The 19234-nt window shown below is 35.0% G+C and overlaps 1 protein-coding gene across 6 annotated transcripts in view; it reads right to left on the reverse strand.

The window, feature by feature from the left end:
- LOC126750980 (alpha-1,6-mannosyl-glycoprotein 2-beta-N-acetylglucosaminyltransferase) overlaps positions 1-17965 on the reverse strand; it is a 40857-nt gene extending 22892 nt beyond the window's left edge. For 5 of the 6 annotated variants that reach the window (XR_007665836.1, XM_050460878.1, XM_050460895.1 and 2 more), the window contains exon 1: positions 16544-17965. The gene's annotated coding sequence lies outside the window, so the exon portion shown is untranslated. The remainder of the gene's footprint in view (positions 1-16543) is intronic. The other variant, XM_050460902.1, reaches the window with a different exon arrangement.
- Between the last annotated feature and the right edge of the window lie 1269 nt (positions 17966-19234).

Consider the following 19234-nt stretch of genomic DNA (forward strand, 5'->3'; position numbering starts at 1 on the left):
GCCATCATATAACGTGTTTAAAACTACAGGGGTTTTTTTAGGTTTATAAAAATTTATTTCCCCAAATTTTTCCAGATTTTCCGGGGGAAATACAAACTTCCGTTATTGTTCAGATCAAACCACTATTATAGAGCATTAAAATGACTGATCAAAATCAAAATAAGACTTTATAAACATTTTTTAATTTTAAGGTTATCTACACAAAGTGAAAAACGTTTTTTTTGATGAAAACCTTTAAATTTCAAATATTAATAAAAAACTAAAATTAAGGCACAAAGTAAAATTGTTTGCTTTCAAAGAATTCCAAATATTAAAAAAAATTTTAAATTTCCCAAAATTTTGGGGTTTAGGTTGTTTTTTGTTGGGGAGGCCATCAAAACCGTTAAGTTTTTTTTTGTTTTCTGGCTTTTCAATTGCATTTTTTTAAAGGCAAAATTTTTGGTCAAAAAATATTTTAATGATGTAAAAAAAATTAAAATATAAATTTTGGGGAAAAAAATCCTTAAAAAGACTGGAAATTATTATAATAAAAAACCCGTTTCAAATCTAAATAAACTGATAAAAAAAATCAAAAACTCCATGCCACAAACTACAAATTATTTACACTAAAAAACTAAAATCAAAATGAAATGAATGAAAGAAATTTTAATTCAAACGAGCAAACGATTCTGAAAAAAGAAAGTAGAAATAAAAAAATAACGGGTTAAATTTGGATACTGTAGGTTAATTTGTATATTTTTATTGTAACTACCTTCTGATAGATAGAATATAGTGATGGTAGCACTAAACTCAGATTCTGTGCGGGTTTTATCTTTTTTTTGGGGAAGGGTTTTGGGATTATGGTTGTTGTGATTTTTTGGTTTGGGGGGCACACCCACATACACTTTGTCTTTATTATTTTGAAAATACTTTTATTTAAAAAATTTGCTGGGGGGACGTGCAGACGATGCGTGCGATGACTTTCGTGAATTTCTATTTTTTTTGCGATTATATCCTAATAAATTGCTGAAGTGACAGCGAGGGCATATTGGCTCAGGGGTTTTTATTGTCTGTGCCATGAAAGAAAAACCCCAATTTAAATTTTAATAAAAATAAACAAATTATTGGGGAAATTTTGTGGAGGGTGTGGGGTTCAAAAAAATATTTTGTAAATAAAAAAAGAAAAAGAAAATAGGTTAATAACAAAAGAGTTCGAAAGCATTATTTATAGCGTTCTCTTGTTTTTATTTTTAAATCTAAATAGTCTTTGGGAAAAAACATTTTAAGCACCCTTTTGATATACAAAATAAATTCATTTGAAATTACACTTTTTCAAAAGTTTGTTATATAATAAGTATGTATATATAAGCTTACCGTTTGGGTAGTAATTAATGAAAATGCCCAAAGGGGGTATATACTGCGGGCACAGACTGCCGACCACGATTGCATCATTTCGAGCAGATAAAGAAAATCTTCGGCCTTGATCTTCCTTGGGAACAAAACCAGACCTGTAAACTTTATATTTTTAAATTTTTTTTATATTTTTGAAATAAAAAAACCCTACCGATGATAAGGGGCCATCTTGATCGAACACACGATTCGCCTTCCCCCCCAAATGATGGGTTTCGTGAATTCGCTTCCTATAATGCCCGATAGATCGGGGTTAAAGGGATTTTTGCATTACATTAACCATTTTTTAAAAAAAGGGAAATATTTCAAAAAATAGCGTGGATATATAAAAAAGTTAGTTTGTAAAATTTTTTTCCCCCCGATCCTTTTTTATATCCCCCGGACAATCGTTTGGGCGAGCAAACTCATTCGGATTGTTTGTATTTGGGAAGGAAAAATATCGTGAAATAAAAAAAATTATTAAAAATATTTTAACTTTTAGGGCCTTTTGGGTTTTGTTTTTTTTTTGAGAAAAATTGTGTTACCGTATCCTTTAAAGTGATTGTTTGCCCCAAAACATTGATGTCATATCAATAGTCTGGGGGAATATTAATGAGTCTTGGGAAAAACTTTTCCCGGCCCCAAAATAACGTAAAACAAATAAGTTATATGTAGCAACCCCGAATTGAAAAAAATGAATTTTTTTAATTATACGAGTAGTTTTTGAACATGATGCACTAATCAAATATACATAGTTTACTCTGAATATTCAACACTTTTTTTATAAATATTTAGGATTTTTTTTCAATTTTCACAAAACATTTTGTGGGGGCCATAAGTGTCCTCATTTAAAACTATTTGCAGTTCATTTTTTTCCGATTTTTGCTTTATCCCCGTAATATTCGGCGGATGATAGTAATCCGTGTGGGAACCTTTAAACCCCTGCCCCCCGGGTGCTATTTGCACTGTGTTTTAAAAAATAAAGAATAAGGAAAATATTTTAATTTTGAAGGCAAGTTTCTTTGTTAGCTTACGGGCTGCGGCTGTTTGATTTCTCGATTTGGGCGTTAAAACTTATACCACGGGGGCCCCGGGAAACATCGCGTCGATTGAGTCATTTTTTGGGAACCCAATCATCAAACTTTTCCCGAAATCCGCTGGTGAGCGAAAATGTGAAAAATACGAAAGCAATTAGTATCTTAATTATCATTATAATTCATTTCAATAATAAACAAATTCGTGTAGTTTATAAATTTAACAAAAGAATATGCTGAAATTTCGACAACATTTTACAAATTTTAAAAAAAACCTTTTTTTAATTCAAAGTAATCATTTTGATAATTAATATAAAAACCCCCAAAAGCGGTCAGAACTAATAGATTAACCTTTTTGCTTGGGAATATGTACACCCTATTCCCTTTTAATCTTAAAACCACCACTTTTTCCAATTTAGGTTTCGTAGCCGTGCTGAGTAACCCCACGGTGTCTCAAAAGGTTCTCTTTTATTATAGCCCTAAAAATACGTATAGCTGACAATAACTACCTTTTAGCTCGGACTTGTGGTCAAACAGGAAAGTTTTTGGGAAAATTTGGTGTAAAATCGTCTAGATTAAATTTTTAGATCCTTACAAAATTTTAAATATACTAATATTCCGGAATTTTAAAAATTTGTTGGGTTTGTGGACACATTTTTTTATACATATATGATAAATATAAAATTTTTATTAATCAAAAAAAAAAAATAATATTTCTGCTAAATATACGAACTACGAACGTCTTGCTTTTTTCCATGAAAATAATATAATTCTGTTTTTATAAAAAAGAAATCATTTATCCATAAACTGTACTTACTGAAATTTAAAAGCAGCAACCCATTGGTACGAATACGATTGCCCCGATAGGTAGTAATAAGTGTTTTTTTTCGTCATCACCCCGTTTGGGGAAGGGGGGGTATTTGCGAACTACTATTTGATTGAAGGGGGAAAAAAATCAATTATAAAACCTTCTTTAGCCATCAAGGTAAATATCTAATGACTAAAAGTAAAAAAAAAAATCTCGAAATAACTTACCCTCATTTTTGATAGCGCAGCAACGGTCTTTCGTTTGCTGATGTTTCGATGGGGGTTTAAATTTCCTTCAACAATAAATTCTAGAATGTTTAGTAATCAAAGTCCTCTTTTTAAAAAAGGGGGAAAAATTAAAAATTATAAAAAGTAACGTTCGAACCCCTTTTTGAAAAGGCATGCGGTAATAAGAACTTTCAAACGTTGTCAAAACCTTAAATTTCCCCTCCATGTCGAGGTACTATCCTAGGCACGTTAAAGTCTGGTAATACGACACAGAATAGCAAGAAGGTGGGAAAAGGATTGAAAAAAAATTTAAATTTTTACTCATATTTTTTTTTTTCTTGCTTCTCTTTCTAACCCTTTGTGGCGCACTGTTGAAACAAGTGCTTTTATAAATTCTTGCGCAAAATATTTGACTCAATTTATTTAAATTTTGAAATGAGAATAACAAAACCTTATACTACCTAGAAGCAATGTAACAAATAATTTCAAGGTCTGTTTTTTTAAGGTTACAGGCCACATTTCTTCATTCATAATATTTTTATATCCCGAAAAGGGGATATTAAATTCCTACGAACTTTGTAAAATAAAAAAGAAAAAATGACCCGAATCGATTTAGGATTTCCCTCTATCTGTCCATTCCCCCGTCGTATATACGCGAACTATTCCCCCGTTAAGAAATCCATTTGAATTTTTCATCCCTCCTCTTCTCTCCAAAAATGTTGGCCGAACCGCCGATACTGTATCATTATAACATATATTTTCCATACAATCGAACAACAAAATTCTGTCTTTGGTGAAAACCCAGTAATTTTGTTCGTGAGCTCTTAAAATTTCAAGATGCCCCCAATCCCCTATCCCAAAGACAAAACATAATTTCGAATACTACAATCTTCAACATAATTCAACTTTAAAAGATATGGTACATATTATATGCATAAAAGGTTTGTTGTTAGCACAAAAATAATACAATGTCAAAAATTTTTTTTCTCTTGACGTCAAAATAACTTTCAATTTTTTTATACTCTCGCAAAAAATTTGGGTAAGGGGGTATTATATTTTTGTTCACCATAGCAGTTGTTTGTAAATTAAAACTAAAAGAGTCAGATATAAGGTTATATACATATACCAAAGTGATCAGGGTGACGAGTAGAGTCGAAATCCGGATGTCTGTCTGTCCGTCCGTCCGTCCGTACAAGCTGTAACTTGAGTAAAAGATGAGATATCATGATGAAACTTGGTACACGTATTTCTTGGCTCCATGAGAAGGTTAAGTTCGAAGATGGGCAAAATCGGCCTACTGCCACGCCCACAAAATGGCGGAAACCGAAAACTTATAAAGTGTCATAACTAAGCCATAAACAAAGATATTAAAGTGAAATTTGGCACAAAGGATCGCATTAGGGAGGGACCCCGCCCCTACTAAGTTTTTTGGACATATCTCGGAAACTACTTTAGCTGTGTCAACCAAATTCTACAGACTCGTTTCCTTCAGGCATTTCCATATACAGCTCAAAAATGGAAGAAATTGGATAATAACCTCGCCCACCTCATATACAAAGGTTATGTTGAAAATACAAAGGTTAACCGACTAACAGAAAACGTCAGAAACACTAAATTTTACAGAAGAAATGGCAGAAGGAAGCTACACCCAGGCTTTTGAAAATTGAAAATGGGCGTGGCGTCGCCCACTTATGGACCAAAAACCATATCTCAGGAACTACTCAACCGATTACAATGAAATTCGGTATGTAATATTTTCTTAACACTCTGATGACATGTACAAAATATGGGTAAAATCGGTTCACAACCACGCCTTTTTTGACTTCCATCTGATGCCTTCTCTGTATAATATATACATTAGGAACCAATGATGATAACGGAATAAAACTTTACACAAATACGGTATTTAAAAAATATGTAAATGACTGATAATGAAATCTTGATTATTACTTTATCGTGCGAGAGTATAAAATGTTCGGTGACACCCGAACTTAGCCCTTCCTTACTTGTTCTAATAATGATTCAATTCTTTAAGTTGTAAGAGGACTAGGTCAAAATAGCTTTAAGGGTTGCAATTGTTTTCCTATAAGAATCGAACATCGTGAACTGAATTTCAAAATAAAAAATAAGAAAAAACGTTAACTTCAACTGCACCGCTTCACATATGCAGAATTCGATTTTTTGGTCGGAAAGTGCACTAGATGCATTAGGCAATAATTTATGCCAAACTTCATGAAGAAATCCGACAGACAGGCGGACATATTCGTCGGTAGGAGTTCTTATAATATTTGCGTTAGGCGCTATTTCTTGTACCTTTAGTGGCTTAGGAGATACGTACATTAAACTTATTATAGGGCTAGGCCATGCACCTTGCTACCGTCATCCATTGCCAAATTAGAATTAGTTTTATATCTTAATGTAGTGCTTAGTTATGACACTTTCTTTGTTTTTGCCAAGGAATACGAGAACCAAGTTTAATCACGATATCTCGAATTTTACTCAAGTTACTGCTTGCACGAACGGACAGACTGATCATTATGTACATATATAAATTTATTTCGATTAGTAGAAAAGTATAAAAACTACTAAGACCACGATAAATTAATAACTAAATACGCTAGAGACATAAATTTTTATTCACGAGATGGTGAGAGGGCTTTACGGAAGCAGAGTTCCAAATTGGACAATAGGCATGGCACTGTCAACTTTTAGGTAAAATCACATACCTCGGCACCTGCTCGACTGATCTCAAATTGACCTTCATATTACAGTGTGAAAATGGGAGAAATCGGATTACATTATTCCATTTTATTATTTCACTTTTCAGTATACAAATAAAGAAGTAATTAATGCAACATAATAAAACTTTGCGCGAATAGTCCCTTTGAAGTATGCCATCTTATCACCAAAAAATTTTCAAATCGTACAAAAACTGTTCAAGACCTTAGGTACCGCATATCTGGACCTCAGTACCTTTGGCTGACTTGAATTGAAATCCAGAGAGAATTTTCTCCTTACAATAGTATGTCTGTGTGTTACGAATGGTTTGAATGCGGTCAATAGTTCCTTTAGTCCCATATACCTAATATAAAGATTTTCGAAATTCCGGGTGACTTTATACCGCATATATCTGCCAATATGTGAGCTATTAATGAAAATGAGAGAGCGTGATTTACTCATAACAGTGTATCTTTGTGCATTAAATGGATCTTATTGGGCAAAAACTTTACCCAGTCCCCATATAACTAATATCAGAATTTTTAAAAATTATGGTGACTTCATGAAACCCTAGTATCCTTTTATTAGTCTGTGGCATGTTAATTGTATGTATGGTAGTAGTATTGGCAAGAATAGATCAAATCAAGTCAATACTATCCCCAACTCTCATGTACTACCTGTAATGATTTTCCTTAGAACAACGAAAGTGTTTGCCGAATATGTCAGGTAATGAGAATTAATTATATATAAAATTGTCTCAAAATATAGTCTCGAGTATACCTCAGCAATGATCAAATTAATACAACCAGCCCTTGCCTTTCTTTGCCCGCAATAAAACCATTAAGGTTGGTCAAAATGTGTGATATTTTAATGAAACTAAATGGACAAGCGTTCTAAAATTGTGTAGTTATGCCAGCACATGAAAAAATTTCCCGGGCTTTGATTTTTGTAAGTTGCAAGAGTATGAAACGTTCGTTTACCCCCGAACTTGACCTCTCATTACTTTTTTATATATTTTGAATGGTTCCAAAATTTCCTTCTGAATGTTACAAACCACGTGATTATTTTAATATAACCTGTTCTGGGTTTAAGAAACTCACACGAACATTTCTATGAACGCTCTGCAAAGGTATCAAAAGCATGATCGGATATTTTAATGCTCGTACCATGGATTGTGCTGGAATGCATATTTTCTCAAGCGATGAGCCTAGCACTTAAAGTAAAGTAAAGTACGATGTTGAAAGGCGAATATAACAGAAATTAGAATTGCAACGATATGCACACATATGTATTTTTAAATTGGGATATTTTGGTGTGTTCCCTTAGCTGAGTTTGCTGACTTTTTAAGTTGCAATAATTGCACATCAGAGAATTTCTCAAGAATCCGATCCATAAGTATTAAAATAAAAATATTAAAAAACTAAATAGAAGAGATAAGAAGTATAACCTGCAGTTATTAACAACGAAATAAGTAAAAAAGAATTTATATATTTTCTGCCTAACTGTTCTGATGATAATGCGTTTTCTATTTTAAATTGATAAATTACTAGTGTCCTTTCTCCTTCTTTATTGGCGTAGACACCGCTTACGCGACTATAGCCGAGTTAACAACAGCGCGCAGTCGTGTCTTCTTTTTAATATGTGGCGCCAATTGGAGATTCCTAGCAAAGTAAGGTCCTTCTCCACCTGGTCCTTCCAATGGAGTGGAGATCCTCACCTTCCTCTTCTTCCCCCGGCGGGTTTCTCATCCGAGGCAGTTGATATCTTTTCATTGGGGGCGTTTTTTACGTGGCGGGTCCCACACCCAAACGGATGTTCTTAGGCTACCCAGAGGATACTTGGTCTGAAACCGGAAGACGTGAGCTGCTTGAGCCATATGTAAAAGAATCGTTTCTGGCCACACCCAAGTGAATGGCGATCAGAAAACTTTCCTCACTTGCGTGAACTTCTACACATTACTCCATCCTCCTAGTGTCCTTTACTACGGATTTTAATTTTTTTTGTTTACCATATTCCCACCATTTATTAATTGAGTAATTATACCCTGAACAGGGTATGTATATTAAGTTTGTCACGAAGTTTGTAACACCCAGAAGGAAGCGTCGGAGACCCTATAAAGTATATATATAAATGATCAGTATGTTGAGCTGAGTCGATTTAGCCATGTCCGTCTGTCTGTCTGTCCGTCTATCCGTCCGTCGGTCTGTATATACACGAACTAGTCCCTCAGTTTTTAAGATATCCTTTTGAAATTTTGCAAACGTCATTTTCTCTTCAAGAAGCTGCTTATTTGTCGGAACGGCCGATATCGGACCACTATAGCAAATAGCTACCATACAAACTGAACGATCGGAATCAAGTTCTTGTATGGAAATAACTCAATAACGCCTGGACCATAATTTGGACAATTGGCCAATTTTTTCTTAAATGTTCGTTGAAGTTCAAAGATGGTTTTTACGGCGAGAAAAATTCGAATAATTTCCGGAAAACCCCTAAAAACAGCCCTTTTCTTTTTCCCATACAAACGAATGAATGTTTGTTTGTTAGTAACGCTAAGAGAACGGCTGAACCAATCTTGATGAAATTTTCAGAGGTTGTTTGTTGTGGATCGGGAAAGGTTTAGAAACAAAATACCTTATACTTTTCATGAGGAGAAGTCGGAAAATTGGACAATTCCAAAAAGTAACATTTTCCATACACATTTTTTTAAATTTTTGTTTGTTTTGTTTTTCAATATTTTGATTTGTAAATTATTTGAATCGTTCAATTGCGGTCGCTTGCTTTTTTATTCCGGCTATCCAAAGGAAAAATTATTGAAAATTATTCAGTGAAAACTTTATGTGTGTTTCACACAATGTGGTCAATTGCAGATTGAAATTTGTTACGAAGCCACGAAGAGGTCGCGCTAATATTGGTCGGCGTTCTTTTTGCCATCAACGTATGGCAGCCCAAGGAAAGGCAAGAAGTACTCCCAAAATGCGATGACATACGTGCGGAATTATGGATCGCGGTCAATCAGCTAGCGATCGTAACGATATCACAGCACGACTTTTTAAACAATAGCTGCGATGTTTGATGGTCTTTATCTTGAAGCAACCTATGGTATATATGGTGCTGTTAGATGCTGAATGTATTCTGTTGAGTAGCAAAAAGAGGTTTGCCGCACGCACACATTCTTCTTTGGATGCGGATGGTGATTACACCAGATCAAATTGATGAAATCATTTCAGCGGAAATTCCTGATTCAGAGATAGATCCAGAATTATACGAAGTGGTGAAAACCAATATGGTTCATGGACCTTGCGAACCTTACAATCCCACTTTGGTTTGTATGTCTGACAATAAATGCACGAAACACTACTCATGTGCTTTTCTTTCGGAAACGGAAATGGGAAATGATGGATATTCACTGTATCGGCGTCGCTCACCAGACGACAATGGCAGAACATTTAGCATTTAGAGGCGTGAATATCGACGTTAACAACACATCGAAGTTGACAACACATGGATCGTACCATATTCGCCACTTTTGTCTAATTCACATTCAAAACTCATGTCAATGTTGAATATTGCAGATTGGTGAAATCGATCAAATACGTTTGCAAGTACGTCACCAAAGAAAGCAACATAGCGGTTATTGGCCTTGAACGATATGAGATCAGCAGTATCAAATGGGTCGATATGTGAACTGCAATAAAGCGCTTTGTAGGATATTTACTTTTGCAATTCATGAAAGTTTTCCGACTGTTGTGCGTCTCGCGGTTCAACTTCATTTAAGTCATTGCGTATTGTGAATGGTACAGTGTGTGCAACTTTTTGAGAAGCATGCCAGCAGTTGCATTTGCTGGAACATGATAATCACTGGAAACAGACGAAGGACAATGCGATAGTTACTTCGCATGCCACTGAAGTTCGCATACTTTTCGCGAAGATCATTTCGACATATCAGCCTTCAAATTCGCGTTAATTATGGGATACGAAAAAATGACATTGCCGATGACATTTTACATTGTATTCGCTAAGAATTGGAAATGGGCAAATTTCGGTTGATACTTCCAGTGGTTTGATATCAATTTCACCTCCCTTTTGTCAATTCACTTCAACGGAAGATGAACTCATCACGAATGTTTATCCGAACATTGGCCAAATTATCGTAACTGCAATTGCTTGAGTGCACGCGCAATTTTAGCTGCCAAAAATACCGATGTTAATGACTTAAACTGGAAGATTCAAAGTCAAATTCCGGGAGGTTTGCGCTCATATAAATCGATCGATCGTCTTGACAAGGAAGACGAAACCGTAAATTATCCAGTGGAATTTCCAAATTCTTTGGAGAGGCTTGGTATGCCCCAGCATCATTTGCGTCTCAAAGTTGGATCTGTCATTATTATGTTTCACAATCTTCATGCGCCGAAACTGTGTAATGGAACCCGACTGATTATGACGCAGTTATCGAATACAAGGGACAGCCATTTCAGTTCAAACGTATTCAATTTCCAGGGAAAATTGCCTTTGCGTTGACAATCAACAGGACACAAGGAAATCGGGAAATGCTATGTTTTTCACACGGCCAGATATATGTGGCGTGTTGACGAGTTGGAAACCCATCTTCTCTGTATATTTACGCACCAGAACAGAAATCAAAAAATTATGTTTATTAAGCTGCGCTACATTAAAAAAAATGTAGAAAAATCGAAAATAAATCATTTTCGACACAATAATACTTAGCTCCTCAATATTACGTAGGATTATGACCGCTAATGGAATTGTCACGAGGTGAAGAATAATGTTCTAGTTAGTTAAATAGGAGTTTTCACATGAATACAAGTTGAGTACAGCCATATATTAAAATAAGTAAGGAAGAATGGAGATCGGGTGGAACAGAGCATATAGTACTTCTACAATATCTATGGAGTAAAGTTATGCAAAATATTTTGATAAATCTGTTACTTTTTATACTCTTGCAACATAAGACACATATTAAAGTTCATCTAACGGATGTTCTTAATTTCTAAAATTGGTGGGTATACTTGTATTCTGTATATTCATCTTTCGAGTTGATATATTGTAGTCTGTCCATTTGTCTATTTATAAGGGAACGCGGGTTGAAACCGAGACATCATGATAATGGGTTGAGTTCATTTTTAGAAGAAATATAATATCTCAAAGAATGCTTAATGTGAAGCAGCCATTTTTATATTTGAGCCCCCATGTTGCTACTGAATATAAGTATGTACTAGTTTTATTCACTTAACTGTTGTGTGCATCACCTAAAACTAACCGTAGTTATTACATATATATGCTTCACATATGTGACCATAAATTTGTTCTTTTTATAGAGTGTCAAAAAAAAAATTAATGTTGAAATTACAGTACTTGCCTGGGAAAAAACTTGTTTTAGGCTACTATTCCAAGCGATATGTTTCGAAAATGCTTTGCTAATATAATTTACAATAATCAAAACAAAAACATTCTCGTTCACACACTTCTTCACTGCACAAACTGTGACTCTCCGATTGTTGTCTTATTTCCTCTCTTTACAATATGTATTTGCAACAAGAACGGCGAGAGCAAGAAATTCCCAACTGACTTTCATGAGGATATGTTGACAATTGCCATATTTTGTGTTTTGGTTCATAGACGATACTATAACGTCTTTGCTTGGAAGAGTAATAATAGAGTAATAAAGAAATTGCATTCTTAGGGAAAAAGAATGATCGTCAAATGCTTCCCAACGCAATTCGCAAACGACTCGAGCGTGAAAAAATCGACGAATAGTCTTCCAAATGTTGGCCGGGTATACATACATATGTATATGAATATAATAATTTAGATACAGTAAGGCCCCGCTTAACTCGTAGTGTTCGTTCTATCAAACTAGTGCGCTATGCGAAACAACTTATGTAACCCCATAGGGGAAGAAAAATTGGTTAGGTATTACATTTAATATTTATGTAAAAAAACAATAAAACCAAGAAATTATTTAAAAAAAAAATCAAAATAATATAAACGAATAAACTTTTAAAACCAGTAAAATTCTTAGTCAATCAGATCATTCAGTCTCTTTTGTGTTTCCAATTTTCTGCATTTTTTTCAAGAAGGCAAGTAATGTAGTTTGTGTTTTCATTCCGCGTTCTGTTAGAAATTGTTGATCAGTGAATAAAGCATCTATAACAATCCAGCCTTGCTTTAGACTCCAGTCAAAATTTGGATAATTTTTAACAAATTGGTCCATAAATTCGGTTATGACAGTCAAACTCTTTTTTACAAACGCCTTCGAAAGTTCCTTTTGCTCTTCTTCGAAATCACTACTGTCAATATTTTGTTTTCTTCTTGCTCAGCCTCATTCCAAGAGCTCATTATTAGAAAGACTTCGGGTGATCTCCGAGTTGAAATAAAAGAGCGCTCTAGCGAAACAGCTTTAAGAGGGGTCTTACTGTAAATCATTTTAAGATACTCGCAGTAATCTCTTCAGTTTTTTTACAGAAATAAGAACATGCATATGTTAATATTTTTGATATTTGAGTTAGCGAGTGCTGTTAACATTAAGCGAGGTTTGCTAGTTTAAATGCATTTTCTTCTAGCTGGGTTTTTGCGATTATTTCTGTGTTAACTGCTAAACATAAGCGTTAATGCGTTTTAAATGAACGACTGATACACAAATGCCAATATGCACATTAGGGTGATTCAAAAAAAATTTTTTTTTTTTTTTTTCAATTGGTACTCGCAAAAATAGGTTCCTAGACACCTCTAAGAAAGCCTCTCCAAATATGAGTTTTTAATTGTAACGGGAAGGTCCTCCGCCTAACGGTTTTCTATTTTTTCTATTTTTTCTTATTATCAGATAGAAAAATTTATATCTCGCTTCCAACTACTTAAAAAAATATTTTGTTAATTAGGTTTTGTAGGAAATTGAATGCTCTAAAATATGGTCTCTTATGATTTTTTCGTAAACCCAACCGTTTAAAAGATATTAACGGTTGAAATTTGACTATTTTTGGAAAAAATCTTTTTTTCTTATTAATTTTATAACTCAATGAAAAAAAATTATTATGAATGATGATACACATAGTTTTGTAGGAAATTTACTGCTCTATAAAAATGGTCTACTACGATATTTCGATTAAGTTAAGCGTTTACGAGATATTCATCGTCAAACATCAATGCATATTAGGGTGATTCAAAAAAAAAATTTTTTTTTTCGTTTGGTACCCTGAAAAATGGGTTCCTAGACACCTCTAAGAAAGCCTCTCCAAAAATCTATTCATAATAATTTTTTTTCATTGAGTTATAAAATTAATAAGAAATAAAGAATTTTCCCAAAAATAGTCAAATTTCAACCGTTAATATCTTTTAAACGGTTGGGTTCACGAAAAATTCATAAGAGACCATATTTTAGAGCATTCAATTTCCTACAAAACCTAATTAACAAAATATTTTTTCAAGTAGTTGGAAGCGAGATATAAATTTTTCTATCTGATAATAAGAAAGAATAGAAAACCGTTAGGCGGAGGACCTTCCCGTTACAATTAAAAACTCATATTTGGAGAGGCTTTCTTAGAGGTGTCTAGGAACCTATTTTTGCGAGTACCAATTGAAAAAAAAAAAAATTTTTTTTTGAATCACCCTAATGCACATACATATTTTATTGAAGTGGCAGCATATTGACAAGTTTTCAACTACTCACGAAGCGGGTGCAATGGGGCGAACTAACTAGGTTAACAGTAAAAATTTTGAAAGAAATTTTTTCCCCCAGAATATCTCTTTAATGGGCTATACCAATGTGAAACTTAAAAAAAAAATTTTGTTTGCTTTTTCGATGTTTGTATTTCCAAACAAATTCTGTGAAATTGGCAAGATCGTATCTTGAACATTTTGTAGATGGCAGCGTTCTAAAGAGCGACCGCTCGTTGGTATAAACATATACATTGGTTTTTTCGGCAAAATCAATTTATTTTATTCAAAATAGTCTCCTTCTGCGTCAGTACAGCTTTTTGCACGGTCCAAAAGCATGTCGAACGAGTGTACAAACGCTCATTGGCCGGTGCAAGCCTTTTGAATGGCTGCATAACGCTTTCCTTTCATGCACAAATGCATTTTTCCGAAAAGGTAGAAGTCGCACGGTGCCATATCAAGTGAATACGGGGAGTGGTTAATAGTTAAAATGTGATTTTTGGTCAAATAATCGTCCTTCGAATGTTGGATTCTGAGCAATATTTGGTCGTCAGTCAATTTGTGCGGAACGAACCGTGCACACACCTTTCCAAACCCAAAGGTTCGGTCAAAATGCGATAAATCGATGCTTTGGAGATGTTTAATTCCATTTCCATGAATTTCCACCACTTTGAGAACGTTGAAGCCACTAGTGCACTCTGCTACGGGATAGGCAATCATCGCCAAAAACTTGTTTCATCAATTGAAGTTTCGGTAAAAGTTTTACCAATTTTAAAATAAAATTTAATGTTGGCTGTTACTGACACTTAAAACGCAATACCTTCACTTCCAATAGATGAAATATCGTTAAATGCTAACTGGACAATCGGTAAATATAACAGACTCTAACGCACCAGTCGACATATAGATACCGCCACTAGGGGGCGCTAGATTCAAAAAGTCCTGTTTACTTTCGAACGTCCTTGTAGTTTTGAATTCATAAGTGTAAATGGTATAACAGAGCAAACAATTTTTATGAATAATTTTCGTACCTTAATTACTTGCAGTTTACGTTAAGTTAGGTTAGGCACTTAATGCCATTCTATAGTGCTATAAAGATATAGATAGCATTCCAAAATCCTCTTTCCTTTCGAGCGCATTCCTGATAACTTGGACCACTACGAGTTGGAAACTACTTATAGTGGCATCTCCTCAGCGCACATACCTTCATGGGATATCTAGATGGGGAGGAGTCGCTGGTGGAGAGGCGCAGTGAGCATTATCACGAATCGATAGAAGCTCAAGGAGAAGGTTGTAGGGTGAATCTTCTGTTGGGATCTTTCAATAATTTTTTGTTTCAGACTTTCAGACCACAAGTGGCTGCCATTACAGCAGCAGCAGAAGCACTTCTACAAAGCACGGCTTCTCCTTAATTCATTCATGATAAACTGTGAACAAAATCCAGGATAGCAACGAATAGGTTTGCCCTGTCTTCGTACACTCGGGCACGGGAAATATGGGCCCCACGCGAGCTCAATAACGTTGGTCAGCAATCGGACAAGCCAGAGTGGAACGTAAAATGTTCATGGAACTACTAACTCTCTCTCTCTAACAAAGTTCACTTGGTTACATAAGTGTTCTAACTGGACACTGTCCCATTAGCACTAACGCTAAAGGCTAAATATTTACAGGTAGGTGGGCACAACTTATTAGAGTTGAAAGGAAGAAGATGATGGTAACAGGGTGACACTTTCTTCGCCCGTGCAAGCTGTAACTGGATTCTGAATTAAGATATCTCGAAGAAACTTGGTATGTGGGTTCCTTAGTAAAAAATAAGTACGAGTTCCTAAATGCGACTGCGACGCCCACAAAACGCCATTAACCGAACCGTCCATCGGTCTAATGACGCTATGTAATAGTCACTGTTGATCCAAAAATTTATTTACGCGCCTTTTGAAGGTTAGGGCTAACTAAACATCGTATGGATTTAATTTTAGTATCACCATCAATGTGCCAGGATCAATTGATCTGTTATAATGGTTTTATTAGAATTTATTATAAAAATCGTATGCCAAATATGTCGGTCAGTGTGTGAGTTATAATTTATTGAATTGCTTGAAAACCCACCAAGCAATGGCTTAAAAACAACATTCCTGGTTTCATAGCTGCGCATAATTGGACGTGTGGAAGCCCAGATTTTAAACCATTGACCAAATGTTTGGTTGGAGAACATGGCTTCCAAATACTTCACAGAAATTTGGAGAGCCATAGCATGAGCTCGAGCAGTGTCGTCAATACCAATAGAAATTATGCGTGTTGCTATTGATCAATGGCCGAATCGTTTGAGGGCTTGTGTGAAAGGTGACTATTTAACTTAAGGCAGGGCTGAGTCAAAACTATAATTATTCGACAAAATAGGCTTCATTTATACATAAATACTCTTGCAGCCGCCCCAAAAAGTACCCCAATTTTATGCAATGATATAATTTATCAATAGTAACCGATAGAACAATAAAATGAAGATACAAGTATAAATAATGACCAGACAAGATTTGGTTACGGAATTCAACACCATTCGTGACAGTAAGAAAAGACTAGTTAACATGGGAAAACGGTCACGGCTCAGGTGAGCTAAACTTCTGCGAAGAACAGCTGCACCCGGTAAGTGGGAGATTAGCAAGTGCTTTGTAGATAATTCAAATACATAATGACGCATAAATATTTAAATTATTTACCTGCTTTTTCCGTTGTAATCATGTCTCGATTTTGTTTTCGCCGATATTTTAGTTCTATGCAATTTTCGTGAGCACAACCCCATCTTTGTGACTGCTTTCCTTTAGTTGTTGACCCCTCTGTGCGTTTGTGGTTCGTATGTCAAACAATGAGAAATCGATTTTCCTGAATTTCCTTTCAGCCGCTGCGTACTTGCGATATTCACCTTAAATAGTAATGCAGCTGTAATATGTTTTTATCCATTAAACGTTGAAACCCGCTAGATTAAATTGGCACACCTTGGTATTCTCTTTTGATTCATATGTATAGGAAAAGCCATTTTTATTTGTTCGACGTTCAAACTCTAATTGCATATTTATGGAAGTTGAATGTTATTTGTGTCATCTGGTCTCATTGGGACAACAATGCCCCTACATAGACTAGTGTTTGCTGATACAATCCATATGTATGTATGTGTGTATGCTATTCAGTTTTCGTTGTAATTGTAGTTGCCGTTGCTGCTGCTTTGATTGCTGGCGAATGCGTTCAATTTGTTGTTATTGTGCTCGTGAATATATTCAATTAGTTGTGGAATTAGATAACGACTTGAGATGTTCATCTCCGCTTTGTATTATGATTTCAAACGCGTATCACTCTCCTAAGCACATGTGACACAAGATCCACCGACCGAGTGCCCATCTGTCAGAGATCTACACCCTACCAACCACATTAAATATTTTGTTTTTTTATTTTTTCATTTTTGTTGTTTTCCACTTTGCTTATTAGCTTGTAGTTATGCATGGAATGCCTAAGCTTTTGGCTCGCGTTCCCATGCTATGTATTTGTGCACATGCTTGTATTTACACGCATATGTAACTATCTATTTATATGCATATACCCGTACATATAGTATATGCACCTTTCATATACGCACATTCTTCCCACTGACTGCGCTATTACTTCAGTTCTCCTTTCCATAAATTCATTGCGAATTTGTGAAATTTCCTTTTCTTTTTACGCCAAAACCAATTCACCGTTTTGCACTGCACTAATTAATTTGATTTTTTTAATATCCAATTTTATTTCATAATGAAATTATTTTCTTATGCATCACACACAAAACGGATTCGGTGAAAATCAGAAGGTTAAATCCTGACGAATTCGAAAAATTGTGTCAGTTGGCGATTGCGGAACTCTTATCCGAGCTTCCATGCATTAATATAATGCCGCGATTATATACAAATATTTGTACATAGTATGTAAAGCGTTTTTAGATTTCAATTAATTTTTTGTACCGTGACTTTTTAGCATCGCACTGTAAACGCCTTTTCCTTGACTTTTGGTTTTGTCATTTATTTATTTAAGTTTTTTATAACCGGGAGCACCAGCGCGCCGCGAAACGCTACGCTTATTCAATTCGGCTTTCCCAGACAAACTAAATTAAAAATCTCAATGAGAAAACGAATGCGAAAAATCATTTCGGCCTTTTTATTTGGTATCTGTGAGATACATACCCACTCTTGCCTGCACGGTCGAATATATGCTTATGTATGTATGTAAAATTGTTGACTTTGTTGTCATGACACCTCTGCTTCTCCTTGGCAATTCGTTTTGTGTGTGACATTTAGCGTTGCTATGTTTGCTTTCGTTATTTCGTTCGGTCGAATTGTTTACTTTACTGTTGTTTATTGTGTTTACAAAAAAGTTTATGAATGAATGTCTCTTTTTCTCTTTTCTTGCGAATTCAGGTGTATGACTAGAAAATGTATACATATGCCAATGAAAAGTCACCCTACAAAAAGTATGCTCAGTCCCTTTTTGGCGAAAAACGAGAGAGAGCATGAACTGCTTGCAAGTCTCTTTGATGAGTAGCGAACCCAGTAGCTAGTACATAGAGTGGATTATTCCTTCGATTGATCTTATGTTTTCTGCGAACAATTTTTATAAATAATCAGCATGAAGAGACGAGTTCGAGACACGAGTTAAAATCTGGGTGGGTGTCTGTCCATCCACATGTCCGTCGTCTTCACGTGTAAGTTGTAACTTGAAGTAAAATTAAGATATCTTTATGAAACTTGATACACATGCTCCTTGGAAAAAAGCAAGGACTAGTTCGTAGATGGGGGTAATCGGATCACAGCAACACCCACAAAACGCCATTAACCGAAAACTTATAAAGTGCCACATCTAGGCACTAAATTAAGGTATATAACTGTAATTTGGCACAGGAATCACAGTAGTAAGTGGCACCTGTGGACTAAAACTGAAAAATGGTCATAATTCCGCCTTCTAATAGATTTAATGTACATATCTCCAAAATCATTCCAAGCTAAAATAACCAAATTCGCTCAGGTTAAATTCCTTAAGCACTCATACCGGCCACTTTATGACCAAAAATCGTCCTAATCAAACCAAAACTTTTCAAGACCCTATGTACCGAAAACGAGGACCGCCGTACTTATAGTTGACTTTTTATCGCAAATAGCGAAACCCAGCTTCCTTTAGCCACCATATACCTAATATGAAGATTTCGAACTTCCGGGTGACTTTATGTATAACGAATGTATCGGCCAATATGTTAGTTATCTCAAATCTGAATCTGAAAATGAGATATAACAATACATGTACCTTTGTGTCTAAAATTGAATGAAAACTTTACTCCATATGCTTATGTATGTATGTATATGTAGATTGGTGAAGGTATGTGAGGTACC

This window comes from Bactrocera neohumeralis, chromosome 2 (assembly GCF_024586455.1).
Source record: "Bactrocera neohumeralis isolate Rockhampton chromosome 2, APGP_CSIRO_Bneo_wtdbg2-racon-allhic-juicebox.fasta_v2, whole genome shotgun sequence".
Classification (NCBI taxonomy): Eukaryota; Metazoa; Arthropoda; class Insecta; order Diptera; family Tephritidae; genus Bactrocera; species Bactrocera neohumeralis.